Source organism: Cavia porcellus, unplaced genomic scaffold, assembly GCF_034190915.1.
Source record: "Cavia porcellus strain 051 isolate PalLab524CR breed Dunkin Hartley unplaced genomic scaffold, mCavPor4.1 scaffold_1, whole genome shotgun sequence".
NCBI classification, from domain to species: domain Eukaryota; kingdom Metazoa; phylum Chordata; class Mammalia; order Rodentia; family Caviidae; genus Cavia; species Cavia porcellus.
The window spans coordinates 232,295,689-232,304,280 of NW_026947484.1; positions in this window are offsets into that span (position 1 = coordinate 232,295,689).

Sequence of the window (8,592 nt, forward strand, 5' to 3'; positions counted from 1 at the left end):
GAACAAAACTTTATATATGCAGCAAAAATTCACCTAGCCAGGCCAGGCAGTGCATGCCCATAATTGCAGCACAGGAGCATCATGAGTTAAAGCCCAGCCTTGGGGGCTGGGGATTTAGCTCAGCGGCATAAGCGCCTGCCTTACAAATGTGAGATCGTGAGTTCAATCCCTGCCCAGGCAACTTAGAAAGACACTGACTCAAGATAAGGAAACTAACAAGGGGCTGGCATAGCTCAGTATGAAGACCCTGGGTTTAAGCTCCAGTACAGCCCCCTCCCCCAAAAAACCCAAACCCAAAACTCAGCAGATACATCTTCCTTTGACATGCATAAGATGATTTCGGGGTATGTAGCATCATGCCCTGAATTGGATCCCAGGCCACAGAACAATAAACTTGCGCCTGGATAACTCATATTTTGAGCAGTGAAACAAGTCTCACTGTGGAATATGATCAAAAAAATACTTTTTAAATGTATTACAGGGCCAGTGATACAGCTCAGTAGCCCAGCATCTGCCTCACGAGTGCAAGGTCCTAAGTTTGATTCCCATTACAAAAAAAAAAAAAAAATGTACTACAGTAAAAACCACGTAGCCATTAATCCCCACTTAGGTATTTGATGATAGGAAATTACTATTTGTTTTTTACATAATAAATAATATGATTGCACTGGGTGTGGGGGCACACACCTATAGTCCCAGTACTGGGAAGGCAGAGGCAGGAGGGTCACTGTGAGTTCAAAACCAGCCAGGGCTACATAGTGAGCTCAGGCCTAGCTTATATTACATAGCAAGACCCTGCTTCTTGTCTTTTTTTTTTTTTTTTCGTGTGTGAGTGTGCATGTTTTGGGGTCTGTGCCTAGATCCCCAATCCCCCAAACAGGCACATGGCAAAGGCTCAAAGGAATGAGATACGTGGCATGGTCTTTAGGGCTACAGGAGGACTAAAATCCTCAGCAGAGCTCGTAACTCTGCTAGCCAGCGGCTGAGTGACCCTGGGCAGCCCGTATTTAATCAGAACAAGCAAGGAGTTGAGTAGACAAGGGAGGAAACCTGAGCAGGATCTTGGGAGGTGTTCAAGGACCCCTCAGAGCAACAGATGATGCTAATTAAGGAAAACTATCCAGAAAGTCTCCAGGTAGCCTCAGCTGTGGCCTATCCTGCCCCCTGAGGGGTCTCCTGGTTCTCAGTTCAATCATGCCAGGGCCACGCCACAGTCCTGCACGTGTATTGAGCTTCAACACTCTCCAACATACATGCTTGTGTGTGTGTGTGTGTGCATGTGTGTGTTTTGAGACAGGGTCTCACTATGTACCCCAGGCTGGCCTTGAACTGAGCGAGATCATCCTGGCTCAGACTCCCAAGAGCTGGGATCACAAGCATGTGCCACCACGCCCATCTGAGACCCTGTTTCAAAAAGAAAAAAATGTGATTTTGCAAGAGATCTTAATTTTTAGGAACTTCATTGGAAGGTGTAAAAATGTTTCAACATCTCTAGTTTACTTGTCAATAAATCAGCAAAACTACATCCAGACAATAAAGCAAAATATACCAAAATATTAAAAATGGTCTTCTCTAAATAATAGATATACGTAAGTGATGGCTGATCTAGAGACAAATATCCAAACTGCAGCTCAAAACCTTCCTACTTATTGTAAAATGCCAACCCTACAATTAAACCTGAATACTTAGGTTTTAGCTTACAAAAAACAACTACATTAATAGCTTTAGCCTTAAAAGAAAAACAAAACACGTGCCATGGGTTCATCACCAGACAACTTATACCGTTTATTCTTTTAACGTTTGTGTATGTTTGAAATTTTCAAGAGTTGGGGGAAGAAGTTAGGTGAAAAACTTCTACCCCTGCACTGTCATTGAAATAACGTGAAATCAGGACGAAGTATAGAGGAAAGAAACGCATTTGGTATTCGGTCCAGACCATTTCTCTCATTGTCTACCTCGCTGGTTAAGCAAATGAAGAGGGGGAACTCTTTAATTCATCCTGTGCTTGGAGACTGCTACCAAGACCTGCTTTTTGTACTAGCAGAAGAGTCCAGCAGGAGGGTGGCCAGGTCCAGGAGGGATGTGTGTAGGTAGACCAGCTACCGCTGGGGACAGGCGAGGAGCGGGGACAGGCAGAGTGAGGCTGGAGGTGCAGCCCGGTCTCCCCACGCCAGGGTTCACGCGAGGCCCCTCGCGATGCGGGCTGCAGGCCTGTTCACCTCGGTTGGCTTCCGTTTGCACCAGAAAACAAAGGGACAGAAGACGACGGAGGTGCTCGGGCCAACCGCAGAAGGCAGGTGCCCCGCACACTTGCACCCTCGCCCCCAGGAGACAGGGCGTGGGGGTGCGGGGTACTCGGGACGCTAAAGGGCCTGGGCTTGGAGAAGAATTTTGCACGATGCAAGGCTGACACCTAGTGGTTATTTTTATTTGACTCCTTGGGTCTGTTGGGGGCTGGAACCCCGAAGCTCCTCTAACGCTAGACCTTTTAGTTTGGCTATGCTCCTGCCCTGGCCTCCCAGAGTGCTGAGGTTTCAGACGTGCACCGCCACGGCCGGCTTGACAGTTGTACTTCTGACCTGCGAGTGACCAGGACATTCTGGATAGGTCTGGAGGGGACGCAAGAAACTACCACGGGGCACCTCGAAACTACAAAATCCAAATACAGAATGCCTAGGCATGTTGGCATGGGCGCCTCTTAGCGAAACCGGATCATCTCCCGCACTCGACTGACTCAGAGCCCTCAGCACTGGAGTGTGACAACCTTCCAGAGCACGCCTATTAACTGCCTACTTGTCTCACAAGGTCCCAATTCGGAGAAGGTGTCCTCAGCCCTGATGGAGAACAGACCCCGCTCTCTTCTTTCTTGGGTTCCAGAGCCCCCCACTCGCGACAGTGCAGCCACTGACTCCGCTCTCGCCTCTCACAATTCGCTGTTGAGCAGCGTCTTCCTGCCCACCCTCAGGCCTAAGTTACAAGCACCTGAGCCCCCCGTGGAGCTGCACCAGCGGGAGCCCCCCGTGGAGCTGCACCAGCGGGACTTGCATTCATTGATTCATTCAGGAGGCGGGAGCCTGCGGAACACCACGTGTAAGAAGGGCCTGAGCTACTTTGTTTCAGCTGAGCTGGTCAGAGCCTGGGACTCCTGAAGGAGCAACTAAAACTTTTCTTCAGTGTAATTGATTACCCCAGCCTGGGGGAGGCAGTGACAGCCACGATTTCCCAATTAAAAATAATTATTGTCATTGGGACCCATTGCTATCAAATGAGAAGAGGAAATTTTCATGTTGTAATATTTCATGTGATCAAGTCCTCTAGTGTCCTCTGTTGGAAGGTGACAAGCCCAACCAGATTTCCCACGGGGCTTCTTTTTCACTTGGGGGAGCAGGGTGATCTGCAAGTGCATTTGTAAATTGCTGCAGCCAAATGAGAAGCCGAATGGACAAAACCTAAGGGCAAAGTACCCCAGGGCTGTGCGCAGAATCCCCACCCCCTTTCATAGCCACCCTGGAATTAGGTATTCCTGGGGCACGGGCTCATTGAGGTCACCAGAGCCTTTGTTTTGCTGAGTTTGGAAACGATCCAAGCACTGATCCGGGGCTGTCTCGCCAGTCCACAGCGGTGGCGGTGGTTCTCAAAAGCATGGGAAACGCAACCCAAGGCCACCTTGCCGCGATGCATCCACTAGCGCCCCACCCCCACTCCCACCTGCAGAAACTCACGGGTGGGCCTGAGCGGCTGTGTCCCAGCCCGCCGAGCCTGATGCAGTGTGAGACTCCAATAGTTCCATAGTGTCCACGTGGAAAGTACGTTATTGGGTGAAAACATGAGAAGTTGCATAGTGTAACATTCAGGATGATACCATCTATGTGGGCGGGGAAAAAACCACTTGGTTTCTAAGAGCACATTCCTATGGAAGCAAATCTACAGGACCACCTGGAGGAATCCAAACTCTAAAGTTATTAGCGCTGCCTGGAACCATTCCAGGCTGAGACCCTAGCACAAAGCTGTCTAACCTGTGACTTTTTTTCCTCCCTTCTTTTTCCCCACACTGGGGATTGAACCCAGGGTCTTCATACTGAGCTACATACCCAGGCCACTTTTTTAAAGTTTTCAAACAAGATTATACTACATTGCTAAATTGCCCGGCCTGGACTTAAAACTCCTGATCCTCCTGCCTCAGCCTCCAGGAATGCTGGGATTACTAAAAGTGTCCCATATTATATTTTTAAATGCCTAAGCTCTCAGTGAGGTAGGAACCTGCTCAGTTCACAATGAACTGACTGGGTGCAAAGACTGGCCTCTCCCAAGGTCCTCCGATGGTATAATCCTGTCCAAGCCATGAATGATCAGACCAGAGGACCCTTGAGCCAAAGTATGGCTGAACAGTCAACAGGAATTAGGAATTTGTGCTGGCTAAGGGTCAGCAGGAAACAGCTGACATACTCAACAGGCCAAGAGAGGGAAGCCACCAATCAGAAAGAACGTTCCTGGGCTCCAGTCAGGGCTGAGGCAGAGAGAGAGGGTGGCAGAGACCCCTGTGACCCAGCCTGGCAGGGAATGCAGACTCTGACCTCACCACCCACCATCCAACCCACCGCATGGGAACTGGGTACCTGCTGGACCTCAGTGCAGGCAGAGAAGGCAGGTAGCCACCCTGAAGGGCCAGGAGTCTGTCTACCTCTTCCAAAAACTCGCACATGGGCAGACCCCAGGGACAGGAAGGCAGCCAAAGCAGCAGAGAAGGGGCCGTGTGGAGACCCTAGTGATTGTCTCTTTGATTTGCGAGGGTTCAAGAAAAGAATTAAAAGGCAATCTATGAACCTGTGGCATACTTGGCAAAAAATGAGTATCTTGCATAAAAATATCCAGAGTTACACAAGATAATCCCTTTAGGGACCAACAAGGGTCTGAATACACAATGCATAATCTGAAGCAATACCAAAGGCAATAAACCAGAAGCTGTGGCTGAACTGAGACTCACCATGAAATAAAAGCAGTGTGCGTGGAATTAAAGGTGTGCGTAAGCTTTTGGCACATTATTAATAAACTACTCATGTCATTTTATTCAGTGCTTCTCCAGAAGTACCTTGATGGACACATTTTAAGAAAAATACCCAATTTGCTAAAAAAAAAGTTTATATAGTATTATGTATATCAAATTAAAACAAGAATGGCTTAAAATGTAACATGGGTAGAATCCTAAGAAGTAAACATCATTGTTGCAAAGAATAAGAAACTATTATGTAGAGGGTGCCATTTCCATTTCCTAAGAAAAATGTGTGTGCACTTCAGAGAAGATACACCGAAACCTTAAAAATGGCTAATTTCTTTTTTGACATATCTTGGTATTTTCCAGAATGCCTTCAGTAGCATTTTCAAAACAACAGATTTTTAAATTGCATTGAAAACTTTTATTAAATTCTTTTTCATCTGTAGAAAATGGAGAGTAATCTACCCACACAGCTGTCTGAATCTCTTTAAAGTAGCAGAAACAAAAAGGAATTCCCTTAGAATTTACAACCTCCGCTCCCTCCTCACCTTAGAACAACTGACTGACAACAATCCCTTGGGCAGACCTGCACTTTGATGTTCAAAGTGTTCCCAGATGCAGTTTCTTGCGGCATCCTAGAGGCAAGTGCCCCTGTTACCGTCCTGTCACACACTGAGCAGAGGAAGAAATCCCACAGGCTAATCACTGCCAAGCTTCGGAGTCCACCGGGGACTGGTGCTCAGGCTTCCGTGCCTAACTTCGGCTTGCTCCACGATGGACTGAACTGTACTCCTGCACCAGGCTTATCACAAGTCACCGATGAAAGAGACCACCAGTTGCACAGTGTGACCGTACCTAATGACAAAGAACTGCACGCATAGAACATTAAATGCTAATTTCCGTGCTTTATGTAGCTTACCACCTGACCTTGCGGGAAGGAGAATAAAGGCAAAAGCTTGCCAAATCCGCTCCTTGTGTGCCTTACTCTAGCTGCTGCTGTAGAACCTATGGTCACTGATGATCAGCTCTTAAATTGTTAAACATATCCTGCCAGCTGCTGAAGTGTGGCCTGAAGAGACCCAACACATCCGGATTCCAATCACGGCCCCTGTGCTTTTAACACAGAAATGGTCAGTGTGAAGTGAGAGGACCCAGCACAGCAGGCCACTTGCTGAGCTGTCTGAGGTCCCGCCACTTAGACTCACTACAGGCACAGTCACACAGAGGTCAGGGGTCGGCCAGCCGAACAGAAAGCTGAGCTGGCGGGGAGCCTGCATCAACCTGTGCAGTGGTGTACACTAACGTAGTGAAGCCTCAGAAGTTTGACTGACCTGGAGGGGAGGCAGCGCACAATAATACAGTGAATGACTCAGCAGCTTGACTGACCCGGAGGGGAGGGGCCAGCATACGCTGTGCCTATCTGCAACTCACTGGCACACTGCAGAGGAAAGGGTCACCTAGCCAGCGTGCTTCAGAAGAATTGTAATCAACAAAGAAAGAAACTGAAGCCTCCTGGAAAAAACAAAAAAGATGGGAAGAGGAAGCAACAAGAAAAAGTCCCCAGGTCCCAACCCTGAGAACACTGACCCAGGACAGATAAATACAAAGGAGGATGAAAACAACAAACATGCAATATCAGACACGGCACCAGTGAACATTAAGAGCTTTGGGACCTCATAGACGAGTTCAAAAGTGAAATATTTAGCCAAATAACGCAAGATATAAGAAGATTAATAAAACAGATGCTAAGGGCCCCTCAAGAAGACACAGATGGAAGAAGGAACTCAAAGGAGAGAACCATTTGATGAAGAATATAAAGAAAATATAGAATACATGAAGCAGATTCAAAGAGATCACCAGGAAATTAAAAACTCTATGGAAAGATGGCAAATCTGCTTGAAAGAAACTAAGGATAGATTATCCAAACTGGAGGAAAGTTTTGCAATGTGTGATTATGAAAGGGAAAACTTTTAAAAAATAACAAGGAAACAAGCAGTAATAATACAAAGACTAGAAGATGACAAGAGGATCTATAACTTGTGAATAAAGAATGTGAATGAAGAAGCAGGGGTACAAACAAAGGAACTAGAAAGGCTATTCACAGAAATAACTAAGGAAAACTTCCCAAACATAGGAAAAGGAAATGATATTCTGATGTATGAGGCGTACAGAACTCCAGCCACCTACAACCAAAACAGAGCTACACCCAGGCATATAATAATCAAGATCCCAGAAATTAAATATAAGAGCAGAATATTAAAAGCTGTTAGAGACAAGAAACAGATGACCTACAAAGGCCCATCAGAATCACGGCAGACTTCTTGATACAAACCATCAAGTCAAGAAAAGCCTGGAGCGAAATATTCCAAGCCCTGAAAGAAAATAACCTCCAACTCAGATTGATATACCCTGCTAAACTGTCTCTAGAAATTAATGGAGAAACAAGATGCTTCCAAGACAAAGAGGAACTTAGGAAATTTGCAACCACCAATCCAACTCTACAGAAAATACTGCAGGGCATTCTAGAGAGAGAGAAAAGTACTAGGATTCCAGGAACAGTGGCAGAGAGGCCTCAATGAATGGAGCAGAAAACAGAATGAAGAAGATAAACAGACAACTGATGGCAAAAAAAAAGAGCATAACAGAAAGGAGGCAGAAAAGGTTGGTTATAATCTCTAATATAGATGGCCTTGATACACTAAATTAAAAACAAAACACGTGCTGGGGATTTAGCTCAGTGGCACAAGTGCCTGCCTGGCAAGCACAAGGTCATGAGTTCAATCCCCAGTACCACAAAAAAAAAAAAAAAACCACGTGGAGTAGATCAGGAGGCAGGGTCCACCGAGATGCTATTTATAGGAAATATAATTAACATGAAAAAGAGTACATGGGCTGAAAATCAAATATGAGAAAACAATGCTCTATGTGACAGAGAACCAGAGAGTAATAGAGGCAACTAGACCAGTATTTGTGGATAGGTTGGAAAGACAGACTTTAATAGGTAAAGGAATACAATTAGAGATCAAGTCCAGGAGAGAGAAGGTTCGGAACCACTTAGGTAAATAGCAGGTTGCCCCCCCCACCCCATTTAAAACCAAGGTTCTTGGTGAGACCCAAAAATGCACAGTGTACACTGGGGAAGTGAAAGGGGAGGGAGAGTCTTGAAAAAGATGGCAGAAGATACTGTTAATAGTGTATCAGGATTTAAAACCCACATTACTTGCACCACTCTGCTTAGATTTTTTTTTTTTTTTTATCGGTACCGAAGATCAAACTCACGACCACAGGCTTGCAAGGCAGGCGCTTATGCCACTGAGCTAAATCACCAGCCCCAGACAGATTTTATTCTGTCCCAGTTTGTCTACTTGTATTAGATTTGAGGGCACAGACAGCTATCCCAAAAACATCAGGATATAGCACAGTAATCATCTTTAATTTCCTATTATCTTAATCTGGAGCTCTGTATAACTTACACTGTTTTATCATGACTGATCTTAGTTAAATCTGGTTTGATTGCTGTTTGATATCGACAGATTTTATTCAAAACTGATATGATTGATGGTATCATGTCTGAGAGTAGAGACAACTACACTAAAGAT